This window comes from Silene latifolia, chromosome X (genome assembly GCF_048544455.1).
Source record: "Silene latifolia isolate original U9 population chromosome X, ASM4854445v1, whole genome shotgun sequence".
Lineage (NCBI taxonomy): Eukaryota > Viridiplantae > Streptophyta > Magnoliopsida > Caryophyllales > Caryophyllaceae > Silene > Silene latifolia.
The window spans coordinates 229780054-229804606 of NC_133537.1; the positions used below are offsets into that span (position 1 = coordinate 229780054).

The 24553-nt window shown below is 36.9% G+C and overlaps 2 long non-coding RNA genes and 1 other non-coding gene across 3 annotated transcripts; all 3 read left to right on the forward strand.

Moving 5' to 3' along the window:
• Positions 1 to 4513: 4513 nt before the first annotated feature.
• Positions 4514 to 4620, forward strand: LOC141624390 (small nucleolar RNA R71). The gene has a single exon (XR_012534197.1). It is a non-coding gene; the product is annotated as a small nucleolar RNA R71 (small nucleolar RNA).
• Positions 4621 to 11999: 7379 nt separating this feature from the next.
• Positions 12000 to 14151, forward strand: LOC141621735 (uncharacterized). The gene is made up of 3 exons (XR_012532628.1): positions 12000 to 12372; positions 13324 to 13414; positions 13967 to 14151. It is a non-coding gene; the product is annotated as an uncharacterized LOC141621735 (long non-coding RNA).
• A 3291-nt stretch (positions 14152 to 17442) lies between these two features.
• LOC141621736 (uncharacterized) lies at positions 17443 to 19596 on the forward strand. The gene is made up of 3 exons (XR_012532629.1): positions 17443 to 17815; positions 18767 to 18857; positions 19412 to 19596. It is a non-coding gene; the product is annotated as an uncharacterized LOC141621736 (long non-coding RNA).
• The last annotated feature ends 4957 nt before the right edge of the window (positions 19597 to 24553 follow it).

Sequence of the window (24553 nt, forward strand, 5' to 3'; positions counted from 1 at the left end):
GGACAAGATGGATCAAGGAGTCCTTGCCTAGCTAGATGTAGGAGGGGAGGATATTGAGCCAAATATGCATTCTTCCGATCTTCATAAGCTTGCTTGTGCATGGCTTGCATAAGAAGAGTGACATAGTCTTTTCCAATTTCAACTCCTTGCGGTTTGAACTCTTCATACACAAAGGGGTAAGGTGGTATAACAATGGAAGAGGAGGGAGTTTCATGATCACCCTTTTATTGTTGAATGATGTACTCGGCTTCTTCGGATAGGGGAAGTAAATAGTTGGTCCGGTGGACACTAAGACGACAAATCTTTGCGGGTAAAGTGAATGATCGAGCCTCACTAGTAAGCCACCCATACTTGGTATCAAGGGGATTGTGAGCAACCCACTTAAACTTGTTAATCAAGATGGACATATCAATAAGATGGCCACCATCCTTAGCCTTGTACTTGCTATCCTTATTGAAATTAGGATCAAAGTGCTTGGCTAGGACCGTGACAAGGCCGCCATTAGCAATAACGGTTTGACCCTTCTTCCCACTATCTACATGGAGCCATCTATCAACCAATAGCCTCAAAGAATTGTAAGGCTTGGTGTGAATTCTTCCAATATTCAAAGTTGATTCAAGGAGAATAAAGTCGAGTCCCGTGAAATGATTGGTGTCTTTCCTAGCAATTATGGTATTTCCCACAACTTTGTGCCATATTCTTATGCCCGGATGATGGACCAAAAGAGCACGACAAGCATGAAAATCTTCAAATTTCTTCCCAGAGATTGCCTCCCAAAGAGGCTCGGGATCATACTTCCCATATTGCTTATAAAATTTATGTTCATCGCTAAGACCCAAAATTTCACCCAATTCCGGAAAGGTAATGCGTCTACTAGTGTTAGCTAGACGAAACTCAATATTTTCCCTATTCTCAACTTTTGTCACTTTTAAAGAACTTAAGAATTCCAAGACAAGGGAGGGGTATGTTACTTCCTTCATTTCAAACAATTTCTTCAAACCCATGGCATTGAAAAAGACTCTTGTTTGTTCAAGAACACCCAACTTCTCTAAAGCATCTTGACATATGAATTTGGTGGATTGGATTTGTTTCATAGAAAACTTGACAAATGTATTTCTATGGGTATCGGAAATGAATGTTACCTCCGGAAAATGCAAGAGTTGATCGATTACCGGAGTAGAAGGTGATGCTTCCATAGGAATTTGTTGTTGTTGTTGCACTACCAAGTTTGGTGTTGATACCACCATTGCCAAAGCTTTCTTTGCTTGTAGAGCTTTTTGCCTTTGAGAGAGAGCCTTTGCTTTTGGTGCCTTTGTTGCTCCCTTTGTTGCTCCCTTTGTTCTTGCCATTTGATGAACTAACCAAGTAAAGAGCCAAAAATCTTCAATTTGTAGAATGTCCAAATCGATTTGGAGGTGAAAGGCTTTGCCTTTATAAAAACAAAAATCGTTTCAAAGGTTGAAGAATTTGTTCTTGGTTTTGATTGTTAATGAAGATGGAGTGATTGATTTGTTGTTTGAAAGATGGTTTGATTTGATTTTGGTGGGTTTTGTTGAGGGTTTTTGTTTTTGAGATGGAGAGGATGAGAGTTTTGATGTTATGGGTAGTGTTTATGAATGAATGAATGAATGAATGAATGAAGGTGGGGTGGGTATTTAAAGAACTCGGCAATTTGAGGACGCAGGGACAATCCGTGCGGATTGGGCGCAATCCGAGCGGATTCTACAGCTTCAAAATTTTCAAAATCCCGCCTAGAGACGGGCGGATTCTGGGGAATCCGCTCGGATTCTTCTGAGATGAGACGGGCGGATTTCGTGCAGGATGGACGGATTCTTGTCCGAGAGATTTTCTTTGTTTTTCTTCACCGCAAGACGGGCGGATTGTTCACAAGACGGACGGATTACGTGAGACGGCCGTCTTTCCGATGAATCCGCTCGGATTCTTCAACATCAAGAATTTTTGCAATTTCAACACGGCCCAAGACGGGCGTCTTCTCGCCAGGACGCTCGGATTCGGCTGCAGACGGGCGGATTCTCGGAATCCGCTCGGATTGGTCCTTGTGTACACGTTTCGATTCCATCCGTGCACCAACGCATTCCCTTATCATTCTTTCTTTCTTTCTTTCAAATCTTGTGTTCTTCATTGTCGGGGCACTACTAAGGCATGAATAGCCTAGGCAATTGCCATCCCCACACTAAGGTAAAGCACTACACATCAATTAAAATCATTAGTCCCTCCCTCACTTCTCTCTTACATGACAATTATTTTGATCAAAGTAAATAAAATCCAAAAATGACAAAAATGCAATACAAAAATTGAAATGTAAGTTAGGGAGTTAGAAATATTTACAAGTGGTGGTTTAGGGAGGACTCCACCAAACTCTCATTCTTGATGAGATGTTAAGGGGGCATGTTCAAGGTGTTGTTGATGTTGCTCAACACCTTGAAAAGGTAATCAAAGCTTGTTCATTGTTATGGTAGAGGTCCTCAATAGACCGTGGCCCTTGTTGTTGATCATGATCGATGGCATGCCCAATGTAGGGATTAAAGATCCCTTCAAATTCGTCGTCCCAAAGACCACAAACTTCATTGAGTTGATCATTGAAAATCTCTTGCTTAGGTGGAGACAACTCTCCCAATTTCTTCTCTTGGCCAATGAGGCCATCATCTTCTTCCTTGGTTGATTTTGATGAGCTTTGCAAGCTCTCCTTGTCACAATTCACTTGCTCTTTGAATGGAGCATCTTCAACTTTCTTCCTCCATTGGAGTTCCGATTTCTTCTTTTCATCTTTCCGGCTATAATGATCAATCATGAAACATGGCTCATGCAAACGAGGAGCTCTCATGGTTTTGTCAAGATTAAAAGTTATGCTTTCATCTCCCACTTCTAGAGTGAGCTCTCCATGTTTCACATCAATCACCGCACCCGCGTGTGGAAAGGTCTTCCTAAGATGATTGGAATGTTGGAATCTTCCTCCATATCAACAATGACAAAGTCTACCGGGATGAAAAACTTCCCAATTCGCACGGGGACATCTTCCCATATCCCTAATGGTGTCTTCGTCGATCTATCGGCCATTTGAAGAGTGATATTGGTGCATTTAAGCTCTCCCATTCCCAACCTTTTACTTACCGAGTACGGCATGACACTCACACTAGCCCCTAGATCACATAAGGCTTTGTTGATCGTTGTGTCGCCGATGGTACACGGTATTGAGAAGCTTCCCGGATCCTTTAACTTTGGAGGTGAACTCCCTTGAAGTATTGCACTACTCACCTTAGTGAAGGCGATAGTCTCAAGTTTCCGGATCGACTTCTTCTTTGTGAGGATATCTTTCATGTACTTTGCATAGGCCGGAACGTGATTGATTAATTCCGTGAAAGGAATTGAGACTTCTAAGTTCTTCACAATTTCCATGAACTTTCCAAGTTGATCATCAAATTTGGGCTTGGCTTGACGACTTGGAAAAGGAAGTCTAATCATAATGGGCTCCTTCTCTTTGGCTTTGTCTTCATTTTTCTTTGAACTTTCTTCCTTTGATGATTCCCCTTCTTTGGGACCTTGCACCACAACTTCATTCTCACTAGCTCTCACAACTTCATCCTCAACTTGCTTCTTCGGTGCTTCATATCTTGTACCACTTCTCAAGTGAATGGCACTAACCGTTTCATGTCTAGGGGGATTACTTTGAGGTGGTAATTGCCCCTTTTGTCTTTGTGAGCTTGAAGATGCTAGTTGGGTCAATTGTGTTTCCAACATCTTGGTGTGAGCTAGAATGTTGTTGATGGTGGTGTCTTTTGCTTGGCTATCTTTTTGCATTTGGGTGAAAAATTCTTGTTGATTCTTTTGCATTTGGAGGACCGCTTTTTGGACATCAAAACCTTGGTCATTTTGGTGATTGTATGGATTTTGATTTTGGTAACCTTGGTTTTGATTGTAAAAGGGTCTTTGATTTTGATTTCTCATGGGTGGTGGATTGTATGTTGTTTGAGGGTTTTGAACATTTTGGCGTTTGTATGAGAGATTTGGATGGAACTTGGTGTTTTCATTGTAAAAATTTGAATAAGGGGTACCACTTTTGTAAGCTTGGAAAGCATTAACTTGTTCGGTTGTTCCCCTACACTCACTTGAGTCATGACCCAAGGTTCCACAATTCTCACATATCCCGCTTGGGATTGATGAGGATGCGGTCATGGCGTTGACATGATGCTTTGATGATTTTGAGTTTTCCTCAAGTCTAGCCATAGCTTGTTCAAACTTCAAGTTGATTGTGTCAATGTGAGCACTAAGTTGAGCACCCAATTGAGTAACGGTGTCCACTTTATACTTTCCTCCTCTAGTAGCCTTGCGAGGCCTACTATATTGTGAATTATGGACTGGCATTTCCTCAATCTTGTTCCATGTTTGATTGTCATCAACTTCGGTGAACATTCCATTTGATCCCATATTGAGAATGTTCCTTGAATCTTCATATAAACCATTCCAAAATTGTTGCACTAAAAACCATTCGCTAAGTCCATGGTGAGGACATGAGCGACAAATACCTTTGAACCGCTCCCAAGCTTCATACAAAGATTCTTCATCCCTTTGCTTAAAACCCGTAATTGGAGCTCTTAGCATATTGGTCTTTTCCGGTGGGTAGAATTTTTTGTAGAAAGCTAGAGCTAGCTTCTTCCAAGAATCAATTCCAAGGGTGGCCTTATCAAGGCCCTTCAACCATTGCTTTGCGGTGCCGATTAACGAAAAAGGAAATAAGACCCATCTTATTTGGTCTTGAGTCACGCCCGTTTGAGAGATAGCTTCACAATAATCGCAAAAGGTTTCCATATGAGAATGAGGGTCCTCACTAGGCATTCCCCCGAATTGGCTCCTCTCAACTAGTTGGATGAAGGCGGACTTGGCAATAAAGTTTCCGGTAAGATGTTGTGGGGTAGGAGTACCATTTGGTAAATCCTCCTCGGTGGGTATAGAGTGTGACGAGAATTTAGGCATTGTAGGTGGATTTTGTGTGGTATTGTTTAATGGGTTCTCTTCTCCTTCTATTGCGAAAGGATTGACAAACTCACTAGTGGGTTGAACAACTTCACCAACACCTCCCAAATTCCTCCTAACAAGTCTCCTATTATTCGTCAAGGTTCTTTCGATTTCACGGTCAAAAGGTAACAAATCTCTTTGTAACCTTCTAGACATGCAAAATATCAAACAACTCGAAAACAATTAGAACAAACCTTGAGGAGTTTTACTTCCCCAAGGTGAAAAAGACACAACTAAAAACAATAAAAGAAATCTTAAATCAATTAAACACCGTCCCCGGCAACGGCGCCATTTTTGATCGGAGCCATTTCGTTTCACAAATTAAGCATATGTGGTCGTTGGTCAATGGTCGATACAAAACACAATTTATACTTCACAAACAACTCTACAATTAGTAAAGAGGCAAGTAAAGGTCGGATCCCAAGGGACGGGTATTGAAATGAGAATTCTATTGTAACTAGTAGTGTCTAAGGGGTGTCACAAATTGGGTTGATGTAGAAGGTTACTAAACTAAAATAGCAATGAAAATAAACTAACAAGGTAAATAAAATAAGGGGTGTAAACAATTGATTAAAGGCACTAGGGTGTCATGGGTTCATAGGGGAATCATGGGATATGATCATACAAACATGTTCTCAAATTATAAGCAAGCAATTATTGTTGTGATGGATTGAGTTGGGTTATATCTTACAATCCTAGGAAAGTTTGGGTCCCGGAGCCGAATCGATTAGATTGTACAACACCTACAAGTCGACTTAATCTTTCCTACTCAACACATGCATGGTCTAACAAGACTCGAGTTGGGTTATGTCTTACAAGTCAAGTTGAAAGGATAGAAGATGATAGTAAATGCAAGGATTCATAGGCTTAGCATTTCATCAAATATAACATGTGCATGTATTAAGATCAAAACAAGCAAGCAAATAAGATATGAAAGCATATTAATTTAAGCATGAATCATTCCCCATGTTGGTTTCCCCTAATCACCCATTAAACCCTAGCTAAGAGACTACTCACTCATTATCATATTGATCATGCTAGAAAGGTTGTCAATCATACTAACATAATGAAACATGATGAATAAATGAAAGTAATTAGCAATAATTAAAAAGGGATTAAGAGATTATACCTACTAATGATTCCAATAATAAAGCAAGAATAATAGAAGTACTTGAATCCTAGATTGAGAGGTTGTCAATCTCCCAATAATAACCCAAATAATCTTCAATTACCCAAAATAAAGTAAGAACAAGAGAGAGATTAAAGAACTAAAACTTGGATTAAAACTTGATTAATATTTGATTACAATATTGAAGAGAGATTTGATTAATATTAACTACACTAATTATTGATAAGAAGAACATGCTCCTCTAATTAGACTAATGGGGTATTTATAGTGAAAATTAGGGAGGATGCATTAGGGTTAACTAAGGGCTAAACTAGTAATTACACTTTTTAAGTTGAGCAAGGAGACTCCGGTATTCTCCGAGAGAAGGGCTTCTCTTATCGTGGCTTGAAGAATGAAAACGTCTTTGTCAAATCCGTGCGGATGGGAGTCGGGACGGCCGGATCTGGGCTGGAGAATCCGAGCGGATTCTTGGGCAAGACGCTCGGATTGGCGAGGGGGAATCCGAGCGGATTCCTTTGAGGGACGCTCGGATTGGGCTTGGGCGGACGGACGGATTGTGTACAATCCGTTCGGATTGTCTGGCAGCATCTTTTCTTCTTCTTTTCTTCATGAATTCCTTGGGGATTTCCTTGGGGACTCAAGGATCCTTTTCTCAACTATGCTCTTCTACTATGCTATGTACAAAGGCCTTCTAGTCTTGTCTCTCCTTGATGCTTGGTCATTGAATATGATCAATTTAGCCTTGTTTTGCCATGAAAATGCAAGATTCTTACTCCTTTCCTACCAAGGGATCAAAATCTCAAAGTATATGCAAAACAAAGAACTAAAGATAAGAAATGACCCAAATAGGCACTAAAAAACATGAAAACAATGGTAATTCGGGGGCTAAATATGCGCCAATTATGGTCACATCACTTGTGCCAAAAATGGTTTATCAAATTATAAATTACAACGTCTTGTATTTATAATAAATTATTCATTCTATTTCAATTCCAAATTGTTTCGTAAACAATAATTTTATCTAAGTAATAAAACAATTCAATTACTTAGACCGTATCTAATTTAATCGAATTACAATATGGCACGTTAACTTTATTCACAAAATCATCCGTCAATTTTCAGCAATTTAATTAACTCGTATCGGCATACGATTAATTAAATAATCAATTAAGAGTATTTCCCTATAGGTATGACCTAAGGGGATCAACTGATCACCACCGTCGCACGACAGTAATGTCAAACTCTAGACAGCCAATCATTACCGATATGTGTGGACCCGTTGACTGTAAAATATTACATCCCACATGTATTCTTAAAATGAGATTTAAACATGTGATCATTATGATCAATAGTTGTGATCGCATTATTGTCGGAGGACACATATTCCAACAATCTCCCACTTGTCCTCGACAAGTGTGCGTCACCAATTCTCTTGTCCTATTACTATCTCCCACACAATGCAAGGTGTCTTTCAGGTCGTACTCGCAAGTGATCATATCGAGAGTGGTTTCCTCGATCTGGAGAATAACTGATTGACCGGAATTTTCTACCATAGAAACCTTCCGAGCGTGGCCACGCATTTCCAGTTCATTACTCCCCGAGTGGCCCTGAGATATTGTTTTAACCCTGACAAGGGGTGGACAATTCCTATCGCACTTATTCCCTTCGACTAGCCACAACCATCATAACCCAAAATATGCCCATTTGACCCCATTTACGAAGGTCGTAGTAACACAAATAAAAGTTAATCTGAAACTGTGCCACGTTAGGTGAACAATCTTTAGTCAAAATAATCGATTCATTAGAATACTATAGTAGCTCTCGCCACGACCAGGCTATATAAATTTGCCAGAACTCTATAAGCGGTTACTGCCCGACAAAGTGTTCCTAACAGTCTGCCTATGTGATCGACTAGTCATCTCACATGACTGAATGGCAATGAACTTGCCATCAATCACATCACACTCTAGTCACTTCGAGACGTCACCTCATACAAGTGACTATGGGTGAATACTATGTTAATCCGGGTTCACTTTAACGGGGTTCATTATCGTCATACAACTCGTTTGGATGTAACAAAGTATAATAAAAGAGTTTTATTAAAGTAAAAACTCGAACGACAAATGCGATTATCACATATGAATAGTCAATGCCTGATTACTATTTCATATTCTATAATCTAATTTGATCTTGTATGTAGTTGTTCATTTCAATTCAATTGAAATGTCATGACTCATCATGTTTAACCTATGATTAGGCCTTGCTAAGTAGGTTTTAGCAACTCCCTGCTCAACCTTGCTACATACTTGTTTTCCTTTCGTAATGTATACATTTGCATTACAAAACTTTCTTAGTATGTGTCTAGATCCAATCTAAACATAGGCTTTCTTGCCTTAGAATAGCTCCCACTGTTTTCACAGTGTGCGGGATCCATTCTCTTGTACATCTCATTATTGCAAGTGTACTCAATTTCCGTTGTAAATATTTCTCATTGTTCTTTATTGCCTAGAACGATTATAGAATTTCTATTTCTTAAATAACATAGCCACAATGGTATCTTAACCATCCTAATGTGTTTTGATTTTGGTTTTGTCAGAAACCATGTGCAATCTTAAATGTCTATTGTCATTTGTGTAACACCCTTGCACAAAATTGCATCAAAAACACTTTGTTTTACATCCTTAATGCTTCTGCAAGCACTTAAGGGTAATCTTTATGGCTTACTTGGTAACTATTACTTAAATTCGATTTGAAACAATTCATCATACTCAAGTTATATGAAGTGTTATACATCATTTCCTATTTAATTGATTCGGCAGCGGAAGCAAATGGAATCAATCAAATATGTTCAATTCGATTGAACTAGTCATGAATCTTATCAACATAAGACTCCTTATTTGAAATTAATATCATGTAGATTTATCTCCATAAATCCGGATATTAAAGATGTACTATATTTCTCCAAGTCTTAAATCATTCGCAATGATCAATGTGTCATCCACATATAAGACTACTAAAAATTTCCGTAACTCCCACTAAACTTCATGTATAAACACAACTTCTCGACTTATCGGGAAAATTTTTATACCATGATCAAATCATTGATTCCAACTCATTTATGTCCTACTCAAGACCATCTCTTAAGTTGCACATTATTTTAGGATTGAAAAAACTCATAACATGTATTGAATACATATCTTCTTTGAAGAAGTGGGTTTTTAGATTCACTCGCTATATATCTCATCATAATGAAATACAATCCTTAGATTTAAGCTTCTCAACTAGTGCAAAAACCCTTTGCTACCAATCAAGCTTTGAAATCTCTCTTTATTAGTGCAAAACCCTTTGTCACTAATCAAGCCTTTTATTTCGGATCTTCATGGCTCTAAACCTTGTATTGAGTTGTGACTTAAATATTCTCATGTAAGTCATATGTTCATTACTTTCCAGAAGTAATTAACTTGAATCAAACAATTTCTTTGTAAGTTGTAAGCTCTTTACTTTCTTATAAGTAACATGAATTCATCATCTTCAACAAGTGATGGCTTTAACCTCCTAGGTTTTGAAGAAACAACATCTTACACAAAACGTCTCATGTAGCCAAGAAAGACCAGTTTCTTGCGACATAACATTCTTTGTGGCTCTTGAATTTGCGACATAACATTCTTTGTGGCTCTTAATTAATTTCTCCCACTCTGTCTTCTAGAAATAAACTTGTATTCTAGAAAGACGGCTTCACGAGCCACAAACCCATTGTACTCGTGATTATAGTAAGGAAAAAGGAGCATTGGTTTCTTTTGAAAAACTTACAAATATGGTACCTTACCATTTCATATCTCATATAATTCGTTTTAGATTTAGTGGAAAAATAATTTAGACAAAATGATAATTCCCCAAAAGGATCAAGTAACTCAAAGTAACTTGATTGAAGTCCAAACCATATCGAATAGCGTTTGATTTCTTTATCCAACCACACATTATCCCATAATGCGAGCTAAGAGAGATTAATTTGTGATACTATATCACATTTCCTTTGGCTTATATCAAAGTCTTTACTTTGATAATCCCATCACGACTAAATCGTGATTCTTTGAACTCTTTGAACTTCTTCAAAGATTTCTCTATTTACCTTATTAAGTGAACACATTAGCGTCAACTTAAATCTTTGGTAAAAGAAAATGATCAACCTATTTTGGATCAATGATTTACAGCCTCGATCTCCTTTTCAACCAAAAGGCACGAGACATCTTGCTTTGAATACAAGATACGCATATACCATAACATTAACAATCTATTGGTTTCAAGAGTACTCGATAACTCTTTGCGTTCATCATTCCAGAATCTAAGGTTTAATCTTTGGGTTACGAATTTGAGTCTTGCATCATCTACATGATATATCATTCTAGTTTGGTTTAGAATATAATCATCTTGATAATGGACTAGCCATACATCAAATCATGGTGTATAGGGTCACAAAAGTGAAACCTCTTTTGTATCTTAACAAGTTTATATTCTTATTTGGAGTTTGTTCACTTAATAGTCATAATTAAGGTCAACTAAAAACCCAAAACTAGATTGAGTACACAATGACTCAATCTCTCGACATCATTGTTGCTAGTCGTCATATTCTAATCATCCTATGTATCAAACATAATGATGAAAACCACCACCGGTTTCTAATATTGACGAAGTAGTACTAGCAAAATTTATGTCAATCAAATAAACATTTAAAGAAGAAGGTCCCATTAGATGTCCCACAACTAACTTGTTGATTCTTCAATAATTTGGGGTAGTTTCCTTTCTAGCGTCCAACAATTAAGACAATGGAAACTTTATCGGTCGGGATTGATGGGTTTAGTATTGTTATTCTCAATAACGTTACTTTTAACATTACCTTGGATCAATTCCATTCTAATTTTACTTCTTGAACCTCGTCCTTTTCTTAACGGTTTAAGAGAATGCTCCCACTCATTTCAAAGAATCTTTACTTAGAGAAAAAAAGTTGAATCTTATGAAGACTACTCTTCAATTCAATCGTTTTTAGTCTTAAAACTTTCATTGAAGTGGTTGCGTTATTTTGGTCAATTACGATTTCTAACAAATCTAATTACGAAAACAATTTATCGTTTCAAGGTACTTAATTCAATTGAGTATATGAAAAACAATCCATTGTAAGTAAATGTGTTAGTTAAGAATTAAAAACCCTTTTGATCACGAATAACTTTTATCTATACTCTTCACAAGTAATCCTTGCAATGGATAATTCGAGGTTTTTTATAAGAAAATTCTAATTTTGTCTTTCGTTACGATGTTTTAATGGAGATTTGAATCAAAAACGAAATGATATCGTATATGAATTGTGGTAAAGAAATAGAACAATATGATAACGGAATAGTGGAAAACTTAACATTTATCGTTTTATTAATACTTGTAAATAACAAGTAAAGCATTTACATAGTGACCTCTACCCAACTATGATAAATGATTCCAAGATCCCAATTCATATTAACTTGGGGCACGGTGTGTAATACCCCGTATTTTTATATAATAAATTAAACGGATATTATTGAATTAAACGGATATTATTAAACGGATATTATTATATATTAATTATTATACATTTTATATTACTAATTAAGTCGGGTAAATTATTGAGTCGATAATTTCATTAAGTTATTTTAATTAACCGCGTTGTATCGATATAAGTTAATCGTGACGGGTTTATCCTACATTCGACTTTTAATAAAATATCTTTATTAAAAATATACCATTATTATTATATATTATTATTATTCTAATATTATTATTATTCTATTACTACTACCCATACCATATTTTCTTCTTTATTCTTTCTTTCACGCCTACCATACCTTCCTTTTTCTCCTTTATTCTTTCTTTACTCTATTTTTCCCTGCAAACAACACACAAACATTATTAGATGCCTTCCTTTTCCTTTCTTTATTTCTTTTAGCAAAGCAAGCACATGAGTAGTTGTCGACATTTACAAAAGCAAGCACATGAACTTCCTTCTTTACTCTTCTTTACAAAAGCAAAGCCATACTTGTCCCTTCCTTTTCACCAACGCTCATCATTCACGCATAAAGAGGGAGAGGGAGTGAGCCTGGGTGATGGAGGGCACTGCAAGGAAGAGCTAGGGGCTAAGGTCGACAACAGTGGGTGGCCGTGGTGGCTGTCGTGATGGCGGCAAGGTGAGCATGTCACAACCCTTTTTCTTTTTATATGTTTATGTCGGATCTTTGGTTGTAGTTTCGTGTCTTATAGAGGTGTTGTTGGTGGTTGTTAGCAGGGTAGGGGTAATGGGTGGTAAGGGGCGAGTGTAGTGGTGGTGTTTAGGGTGGTTGTTGGTGGTGATAATGACGGTAAAAGGGGGCAGACGACGAGAGGTGGTAGAAACGGGTTTATGCGGTGATTTTCGGGCGAGTTTAGATGGCTAGGTTTGGGGTGGCACCACTTGGGACTCGGGGGAGGTCGTAGTGGTGGTGCCACCGTGTCTGGGTTTGGGGTTGTCGGCGAGTAGAATAGTGGTGGTAGGAGGGAGTCTTGTTAATAACGGTGGCGGCTTTGGGGTTGCAAAAGCGAGTACATTGTGGGCGCAGAGTTGCGGACATGAGGTGTTGGTGGAGGTGGTTCGACCACCGGCGTGGGTCGACCACTTTGGTGGTGGCCGAGAGTGACCGAGCCGGACACGTGTCGAGGCCGGTGGTCGGCGGTGAGGGCTGGTGGTCGTTGGCAGGAGTTGTGTCGAGTGAAGTGGGGTGCGTGTGTTTAGTCGGGTTTAATTCGTTTCTTTATTATTTAAGTCATCGCATGCTTAATTAATTAATTCCGAGTCATTTAATAATTTAAGACGGGTTGTGAATTGTTCAATATTTGATTCGGGTTTTTCTTAATCGAATGATTCGTTTAATCTTTTAATTATCATAATAGTTAATTAATTTAATTTCCCGAGTCATCTAAATAAATTACTCCCGAGTCAATTAAATAATTTATTTAATTTAATCCCCGAATCGTGTCAATAATTAGAGATGGACTTTGAGTCGGGACTGGTTAAAATGGAAAGTTACTATATCGGGAAAGTTTCTATTTTGGGAGATCTCTATATTTAGTAGTTAGTAATTATATTATTATAATTGTTTTAGGTGACGAATTCGTGATGGATCGATAATCAAATTCATTGCTTTATTTTCGGGACTGCTTAAACTGCTTAATTGGATTTGCTGGCACTTTGAGGTAGGGAAATACACTTGTCCTATTATCGTCATAGTTGAATTGTGTTGACTTGATTCCTGGTTGTTGATTTTCGTTATCATTTATATTCGGAAAGGTGATTGACTGATTTAATCGTATTGAGTATGATATCACAACATCGGGTAACTGGCATGACTTTATGATTTATCAGTTCAGTGATTTATATACATATTGCATTGCATTAATTACTGTTGAGCATTTCATATGCATTGGAGTTGGAGGATGATGTGGTGGTGACGATGTTGAGATACGATGTGATGTTGTGATAAGGCCCAGGCGGGTTCTGCAGGACTTGCCCTGGTGTCCTCAAATTGAGTGGCGGAGATCGGCTTCGGTCGATATTTATAGTCTCTGGGGATCGGTATGGCTGGGTTGTCCGGGTTATGAGATGTGTGTGATGAGTTGAGATGGAGATGGAGGTGGCGGAGTATCATGCATATCATATTTTATTGTTTTATTGTTTTCCCTACTCAACCTCGCGGTTGACCCTGTGTATTCGTGAACACCTGTGACGACCCAAATATTGGCGAGCAGACTTGACAGGTTTAAGAGATAGGACGGGAGCTTGATGGGCGTGAGACACTGGATCAGACGACCTAGTAGCTAGATCATCATCTAGAAGACTTCACTTTTATTTACGTCAGTTCTTGTAATTTAATTTGAAAAGAGAAATTGTAATAATTAAGTTAAAATATTATATAAATTGCCTTGGAGTTTAATTTGTTATTCACTACCTCGGGAAACCGAGATGGTAACAGTCCGTTTTATGAGGGAATGTCCTGACGAGGACTTCTTTTATAAACCGGGGTGTTACAAAGTGGTATCAGAGCGAACGATCCTCAGGCCTAAACCAATGAGCCCAATGAACATAGGATGTGTCTAAATAAAATGAACCCCGGGATAGAACCGTTAGGAGCACACTACGGTAAGGTATGAGTTAGGGGCCCCCTCACACCGAGCCAGTGGTCCTCTCAGTTGAACCGGAATCCATGAGTGTATACGAGAGAAAGGGTAGAAAAGTTGCCTGAGGTTGAACATGAAATTCAAATATCGTTGCCTAAGTATTACCTGATTGATACATTGATTATTGCCTAATTGAGTTGATATATACTTTGAGACCCATATATTCTAACCATTATGCAGGATCACGCTACGGTAAGTAATTTGTATGAATGATGTGTTGATAGCACTACTATATCTAGTAATATGAGGTTATGTGATCCCAAAAGCCATGCTAGTATAGTCTTCTGATAGTAATTGGAAACACTATTGAATTGCACGTTTATAGCCATATCAATCGTGATTAGATATACGGAATAGATCGAGATGCGAAGGGATTCTACGGGATAGATGATTACGTAAGTACAGTGTGAGATTTAAGTTAGGATGGATTAGTATCGATAGTATAGTTATAAGAATTGGAACATAGAAAATGAATAATTTAGTGATAAAACTCGTTCTGGTTGGTGTTACCCTTTAATTGATCTTACTACCATTTCTTTTCTGTTTATTGCCTATCGATGAAAATTTTATGAGAGATAGCCCCGTGAGTTAGTATTCATTTGACGTTGGTTTCACGCTTATATGATATACGAATTATGAATAATAAATAATTTAGTGAGCTGTGGTTAGGAAGTTCCTGTGCAGTAATGTTCGACCAACGATTTTGTGAAAACCCTCATTTAAATTGTATTAATAATTTTTACATAATTCCAACTCCACCGATCATAAAATTCACATGTGTTTTCAAATTGTTAAGCCACGAAAAATTTTGATGTCTCAATATTAAATAATAAGTTTTGCAAACTGACCCAAGTTTCAGACCAGTTACTGTCACATGCTTGTTTTGACCAATTGAATTACAAAATTCTTTTAAAAATGGAATTCGTGTGCTTTAAACCTTATTCTATTTCCCTGTGTTTTGAACTCACCGTATTTTATAAAAGTAATATGAAACAAGTTTTAATCGAACAATTATTTATTCGTGATTTTTGGAAGTTACAACGTGAATCAAAACATTTAAAATGTGCGTCTATGTCGAATTTGCATACGATTGTTTGATTAATACACGAGTCTTAGTAATGTGAATTTATAATGTTTTATATGACGGTAGTAGCACGCATGTTCAGTAGTTATGTATTTTAACAAGTGATAAAATTAAAACTTAGTTGATAACCTTGTTGGCATGATAATATGAGTAAAATGGGATAACTTAATTGATTTTTAATCAAGGGTGAAATGTTACAAGAATCCAGTTGTTTGCATATTTTATATACATTTGGCATGTTGTAATATTTTAATATCATATTTGTATAGTGGTAGGATATATATAAATATAAAACTATATTGTCATATCTTGGTAAAATTGATGGCGTTAAATGATAATTCGATTGTTCTAATATACTCGCATGAATGATTATAATAATTTTGTTTAAAAGTTTACACATGAGTGGTAGTAATGATTGTGTCTAAATGATCACACGTGTAGGGTGTCATCTGAGTTTTAATGTCTTCCATATGAGTTGTGTGCCCATAGTTATAATTATTATCTTCATCGCAATAAATGATTTCAATTGAACCTAAACCTAGGACATGATAATAAACAGTGTTCTTAATTCTTAGTGGATATGTTCATCATTATATCGTCATAAAATGCTAAAATGATTTTTGCAATTTCAGCACGACAATTGACATATCTAAATTCTTGAGTCGTTGCTATCAATTATATTCTAATGAAGATTGTTTATGATAATTATATTAGCAATTATAATGGGATAACCCTTTGATGATTCACATGATATGCGCTAGTTTAAAGGATAGTCGTTATAGTTACGTTTAATTGAGCCGTGAATATAACTGAGTAAAGAAGTGCAACTAAAATCCTGATGGTTGAGGTTATGCTCATTCATTAGTAAAGATAGGACTGAAATGAATAAAATGAACATGTAAATTACGATATATGAGGATTAAAAATATTTCTAAACTGATAAGTACTGCGAAACTGATTGTCTTTGGTAATGATTAGCTAACTTAAGCGAGAGTTGAAAATCTTTTATTTTTTTTAAGTTGTTAGCAGTAATTGAGAACTTTGGTTATAATAATGAGGGTTACGAGGACGTAACCATGTTTTTAGTTGGGGAGGATTGTAAAATCTTAACGCTTAATTTGCACTCGTTTGTAGATTGTAGTTTTGACCAAGTAGATGTTTCGTTGTGAGGTTACCTATGCAAATAAGTCCTATATGTTTTGTTCCTACTTCTGTTAGTTGGTTGATGTGAAAAAGGAGAGTGTAGTTAAACTACCGGTATTGAGTTATGAGTTGTGGGGCCTTTGTGCCGAGTTACGTTTGCGGTCCAGCGAGACCATGGTTATTGAGTTACTTGAGTTTGAGATCGGAATTGAGATGGAAAGATGATGGTGTTCTCATATGATTATATAGTGTTATACATTGTGTTCGCAGGTAGTTATTAGTTATAGTTAATGGGGTTAAGATATGATGATTTAAACTTCGGGACGAAGTTTACTTTTAGGAGGGCAGAATGTAACATTCCGTATTTGTTACGTTTAATTGATGAGTCAAAAAGTGTGTTAACCGTGTTAGAATTGCGTGACGTCCGTAAGTACAATATACAATACCTTTCTGTTGTTGAGTATGGGAGCGAACTTCGGGACGAAGTTCATTTTAAGGGGGGAAGACTGTAATACCCCGTATTTTTATATAATAAATTAAACGGATATTATTGAATTAAACGGATATTATTAAACGGATATTATTATATATTAATTATTATACATTTTATATTACTAATTAAGTCGGGTAAATTATTGAGTCGATAATTTCATTAAGTTATTTTAATTAACCGCGTTGTATCGATATAAGTTAATCGTGACGGGTTTATCCTACATTCGACTTTTAATAAAATATCTTTATTAAAAATATACCATTATTATTATATATTATTATTATTCTAATATTATTATTATTCTATTACTACTACCCATACCATATTTTCTTCTTTATTCTTTCTTTCACGCCTACCATACCTTCCTTTTTCTCCTTTATTCTTTCTTTACTCTATTTTTCCCTGCAAACAACACACAAACATTATTAGATGCCTTCCTTTTCCTTTCTTTATTTCTTTTAGCAAAGCAAGCACATGAGTAGTTGTCGACATTTACAAAAGCAAGCACATGAACTTCCTTCTTTACTCTTCTTTACAAAAGCAAAGCCATACTTGTCCCTTCCTTTTCACCAACGCTCATCATTCACGCATAAAGAGGGAGAGGGAGTGAGCCTGGGTGATGGAGGGCACTGCAAGGAAGAGCTAGGGGCTAAGGTCGACAACAGTGGGTGGCCGTGGTGGCTGTCGTGATGGCGGCAAGGTGAGCATGTCACAACCCTTTTCTGTTTTATATGTTTATGTCGGATCTTTGGTTGTAGTTTCGTGTCTTATAGAGGTGTTGTTGGTGGTTGTTAGCAGGGTAGGGGTAATGGGTGGTAAGGGGCGAGTGTAGTGGTGGTGTTTAGGGTGGTTGTTGGTGGTGATAATGACGGTAAAAGGGGGCAGCGACAGAGGTGGTAGAAACGGGTTTATGCAGTGATTTTCAGGCGAGTTTAGATGGCTAGGTTTGGGGTGGCACCACTGTGGACTCGGGGGAGGTCGTAGTGGTGGTGCCACCGTGTCTGGGTTTGGGGGTTGTCGACGAGTAGAATAGTGGTGGTAGGAGGGAGTACTGTTAATAACAGTGGCGGCTTTGGGGTTGCAAAAGCGAGCTGTTGTGGCGGCAGAGTTGCAGACATGAGGTGTTGGTGGAGGTGGTTCTGACCACCGGCGTGGGTCGACCACTTTGGTGGTGGCCGGAGGTGACCAGGCCAGACCTGGTGTCAGGCCTGGTGGTCGGCGGTGAGGGCTGGTGGTCGTTGGCAGGAGTTGTGTCGAGTGAAGTGGGGTGCGTGTGTTTAGTCGGGTTTAATTCGTTTCTTTATTATTTAAGTCATCGCATGCTTAATTAATTAATTCCGAGTCATTTAATAATTTAAGACGGGTTGTGAATTGTTCAATATTTGATTCGGGTTTTTCTTAATCGAATGATTCGTTTAATCTTTTAATTATCATAATAGTTAATTAATTTAATTTCCCGAGTCATCTAAATAAATTACTCCCGAGTCAATTAAATAATTTATTTAATTTAATCCCCGAATCGTGTCAATAATTAGAGATGGACTTTGAGTCGGGACTGGTTAAAATGGAAAGTTACTATATCGGGAAAGTTTCTATTTTGGGAGATCTCTATATTTAGTAGTTAGTAATTATATTATTATAATTGTTTTAGGTGACGAATTCGTGATGGATCGATAATCAAATTCATTGCTTTATTTTCGGGACTGCTTAAACTGCTTAATTGGATTTGCTGGCACTTTGAGGTAGGGAAATACACTTGTCCTATTATCGTCATAGTTGAATTGTGTTGACTTGATTCCTGGTTGTTGATTTTCGTTATCATTTATATTCGGAAAGGTGATTGACTGATTTAATCGTATTGAGTATGATATCACAACATCGGGTAACTGGCATGACTTTATGATTTATCGATTCGATGATTTATATACATATTGCATTGCATTAATTACTGTTGAGCATTTCATATGCATTGGAGTTGGAGGATGATGTGGTGGTGACGATGTTGAGATACGATGTGATGTTGTGATAAGGCCCAGGCGGGTTCTGCAGGACTTGCCCTGGTGTCCTCAGCTGTTGAGCTGGCAGATCGGCTTCGGTCGATATTTATAGTCTACCGGGGATCGGTATGGCTGGGTTGTCCGGGTTATGAGATGTGTGTGATGAGTTGAGATGGAGATGGAGGTGGCGGAGTATCATGCATATCATATTTTATTGTTTTATTGTTTTCCCTACTCAACCTCGCGGTTGACCCTGTGTATTCGTGAACACCTGTGACGACCCAAATATTGGCGAGCAGACTTGACAGGTTTAAGAGATAGGACGGGAGCTTGATGGGCGTGAGACACTGGATCAGACGACCTAGTAGCTAGATCATCATCTAGAAGACTTCACTTTTATTTACGTCAGTTCTTGTAATTTAATTTGAAAAGAGAAATTGTAATAATTAAGTTAAAATATTATATAAATTGCCTTGGAGTTTAATTTGTTATTCACTACCTCGGGAAACCGAGATGGTAACAGTCCGTTTTATGAGGGAATGTCCTGACGAGGACTTCTTTTATAAACCGGGGTGTTACACGGTGTGCCGAAATACCCTTTATTAACATAACTCGGTGGATTAACTCTTTAATCGATTCTACTTTTAGAACTCTTGGTCGATAAAATTACATTAATATTTATCTCTAGCCCGAAACAAATTCGGAAATCGTCGTGAATACTTTCGTTGAGTTCAATCCAAATTTCGAATAAATGTGTCCATGATCCAAATTCATATTAACTTAAGGCACGGTGTGCCGAAATACCCTTTATTAACATAAATTCGGTGGATAGACATTTATCACCCACTTCCCCTACGTAACAAGGTTTGTACCCCGGTGTGGCCGAGCGCACTCCCTCACGAAATAGGTTTTCAAGGTTTCTACTTTTTGGTAAGGCTAAGTCTCAATTGTTTATTTTAGCGAGAGGTCATGTCAATTTATTATCTATCACCTTTTAAGTGAACTAAAGCGGTGAACTACGATAATTGTAATTGACTTGGTCGATAAACTCGATTTAAAATGCATGTTTAGTTATGGCGATTTAGCGATGCATGCAACATATAAATAAAATGCAAAGCATAAAATAAATCCTAGTATGACCTTCCTAAAATAGTAAATCTAATAAACTATTACAAATTTGGAAACCAACTCCTTTGTTCCCTTGAACTTCGGTCTTGGCACGCATCTCGAGGTAACACCGTCTTCATGGAAACTCCGGGAAATTACAAAGTAATAAATAAAATTATAAATGAATTACATAATTTCCTATTATACATTTGTAATTAAAATTTAAATCTATTAAATTACAAAACGGTGATACGAGATCACAAAAATTACAACCGAATCGATATTCTCATACATTTCGGGTAATACCAATTAAAACTAAGGCCATACTAAGTAAAAATTACATAATTCAAAATTACATAAAATTAAAATTATGACTATCATAAATAAAATGCAGCATTATAATATGTATGAACATGCTAGATTTTATGCTAAATCGCCTTTTAAGAGCCAATATCATATATTAATTGGTTTTTACGGATTTGCGTGATTTAACCTATTAAAATCACAATAATTACATAAATTCATATTTATGTACAAGTTAATTACCCTAACCATATTAGGACTCAAAATTAGTCTCCACTAAAATTTTGACAATAATTAAACTTGATTTCTTAATATTGTTCATAAAAGGACCTAAAAATACAAAATTATGCTATAAACTTCAAATTAAATTATGAAAATTTCAAATAATTTCGAAATTTGAAATTTAAACTCATGAACATTCTGGAAAAAAAACCATGACACTCATAATGTTCAAAACTTAGGTTAAAAAATTCGAAAAATATTTATGTGATCGACTAGTCTGCCTATGTGATCGACTAGTCATCTCACATGACTCTATGGCACTTGAACTTGCCATCAATCGCATCACACTCTAGTCACTTCGAGACGTCACCTCATACAAGTAACTATGGGCAAATACAATGTTAATCCGTGTTCACTTTAACGAGGTTCAATTGTCTCCACAACCCGTTTGGATATAACAAAGTACAAGGTGAGTTAATAATAACTCAAACGACAAATGTCGACATCACACTCGGGTAGTCAATATCATATTACAACCTTGTGATGTATATCGTAAGTGTAAACACTTATTGATTGCAATAGAAGTTTAACATGCCATGTGTCCATGTGTTCAAACCTCTTACACTTGCATTTTCCTTTACATTCATGTTCTCTCTCATAGCATGAACTTTACCAAGTACACATCAGGGTTCCCGACCTCGGTTTTGGTTCTTTATCTTGAAAGAACTTTCTTATCGATTATCACATAACGAACGAATTTGTGGTGAATGATATAACTTGTACTGATCAAGTATTCCATCCACACACAATGCACTAGGTATATGTTTTGCAGAGTCTTGCAACAATTTGCCAAGACGATTGGCCTAGCACTTCTCACAAGTCCTAGCACAGTTAGGAAAGATTAGTTTTGAGTAACTTCTTATTCAACTAAGTATCTTTCCAAAACTTCTCATTTCTCTTTCTAGCTTGAAGGGTTAAGGATTCTCATAAATCCTTACATGTGCTCGGACTTTCTATAATGTGCAACCTCTTATCATATAATAGAATATTCCGTCAGACACCGAAATCGCTCATCGGATTCTACTTGAGAATTCATGACGTTTCTATTATGGCTTACCAATCAATCATCATGCTCTTATGCATATGATTCATAATTGGACATGTACATGATTATTCTAATGGCGGAAACATTAGTTACTAATAATCATGAGATCAACCGTTCATAGGTTCAATGAACGACCATGACTGCTAATGGCAATTTCCATTTTCATCTATATGAATAACCCATGTGAATGTTGATACGATGTGTATCTCTTAATACTAATCCAACATCCCTTGATGTAATTGGATTCATCATAGTCCATTTTCATCCAGAATTGAAAACTTAAATGCTTCTTTATGAAAGAAGGTGTTAGCTCGTTATTCTTCAATGAGTGGTGAATTGTAAACATTCAAAGGATGATAGCTCCCACTAAATTCCATGTCTTCACATGAGAATTTCCTAACTCCCACTCAATTTCACACATTTCGAAATTGACTTGTCAATCGAAACTTATTCAAGAATTGAAAAATAAATTGCATTGCCAAGTTATTGAGATAAAACCATATATGTTCCTATCATATCCTTTCAAAATACTTATTTTAAAGTGGTCTCATCTTAACCTTACGGAAAGAGATTTTAAATCTCCAACACACTCATGTCATAATGATGTGTAGCAATGTCATTATTCAAATATAAATAATATCTAGAACACGTCCTTCGAAAATACCCTTTTGGAAGGAGGTTTAACCATTTCATAATGAGGTTAAGCAATGACATTTGCGTGGTTAAAACTTGGCCATTGAAGATATCGGTATATCAATCTTTGCAACTCGATCATAACTAGTATGTTACTATAATTCATTTAGGCTCTTAAGTAAATCTCAAGGTTGAAACTATTGGTCAAAAATTTTATAAATTTAGTCAAAACTTGTTGAGACTTTACATTAGTCATTTTTCTTTCAAGAATTTCTTTTGGTCTCCTCGTGTAGTTATCTTGAGAATATACTCTTATGATTACTTCACTTGGTCTCTTTAGTCATATAGAACTAACTTGAGACTATAGATCTCATCTATTCGGTATACTATGTAAATAGATATACTTTCATTCAAATCATTCTCTCTTGCGTAGATCTTCATTTACACAAGTACACAATTTAATCTTGTCTTGTGTGTTGTGTCCTCATTTTTCTCCCACTCTATCTTTGGAATAAATATACTATAGATTTAAAGATAGCATATGAGACACAAATAATGATGTTGAAGTATAAGGAGAACTATCTCATAGATAGACTAATAGTTATTGATTTCATATGTGTACTTGGTGATTGACATTCCTTTAAGAGAGTTCATAGACTCAAAATCGCTTTATAAATGATCATACACAAGCCTTAAGCATGTGGACATATAATAAAACCCGTCATTATATTTGTCTATTAGATCACTTTAAGTGAATAATCTTATGTTTCTAAGAGCAAGCATTTAAAGATGAATTTTAGAACATAAAAGGATAAATGATAAAACGGGTGACTTGGGTTGCAAACCAAGTCACCATTATCCAAAATACAAACCATTATCCAAAATACCTTTCCATGTCGAACACGGAAACTTAAGGTTCTAAAATTCAAAACATAATTTAAAATAAGACAATGAAAAGCAAAGCTCCATGAAAGCTATCCATAGCTTCTTGATGGTTTATCATGCTTGCTTTTCCTTTCCCTTGTCTTTGCTTGGTGGAGGCCCTATTTTCAATAAAAAGGGAGATACATTATCACAACATTGCATCATAATACCATAGTTGAATTAGAGACATAAAAGAAGGATAGTCATTTACCTACTGGAGTGATCTTTCCAGCCTTAATATCACCAAGGTATTTGGAACAATTTCTTTTCCAATGTCCCATACCATTACAATAATGGCATTTATCAAGAGGACCCTTCTTGATTTTTGAAGTGCTAGCTTCACAAGTCTTAGCTTTGGTGAAAGTGGGAGCTAGCTTCTTGCCCTTTCTCCCATTCTTCTTGAATTTCCCCTTACTCTTAGTGCTTATGTTAAGCACATCCTTGGGTGGGTTCACATTTAACCCCATGTCCCTTTCGGCTTGCACAAGTAACTTGTGCAACTCCTCAAGAGACACATCCTTGTCTTGCATGTTAAAATTCACCCGGAATTGAACATACGCTTTCACTTTGGACAAGGAGTGTAGAATCCTATATACAATGAGTTCTTTGGGGATTTCAACTTTTTGAATTTTCAAGGTCTCGACAAGCTCCATGAGTTTGAGCACATGAGGGCTAACCTTTTGGCCCTCTTTGAAGTCGAGATCAAAGAATGCCGCGGCCGCCTCATATTGGACGATCCGCGGAGTTTGTGAAAACATGGTCACAAGTTTGGAGTAAATCTCATTAGCATTGCCCATTTTAAAGGCTCTTCTTTGGAGGTCCGCCTCCATCGCAAATATCAAGACATTTTTCATTGCGGCGGACTCCTTTTGGTAAGCCTCATATGCTTCCCTAGTGGCGGCGGTTGACCTAGTAGTAGGTTCGGGTGGAGAGGCCTCGGTAAGGTAACGAAGATTGTCGTCACCTTGGGCGGCCAATTTGAGTTGGGCATCCCAATCGGAGAAATTTGACCCATTCTTTTCAAGTTTACATCGATCCATAAAGGATCGGTGCCATGATGAACTAGCGAGAGGTGTGGCGTTTGGAGTTGGTGTTGCCATTTGTTATGAGAAAAAGAAGTGGTCTATAAAACAAAATATAAGGAGTA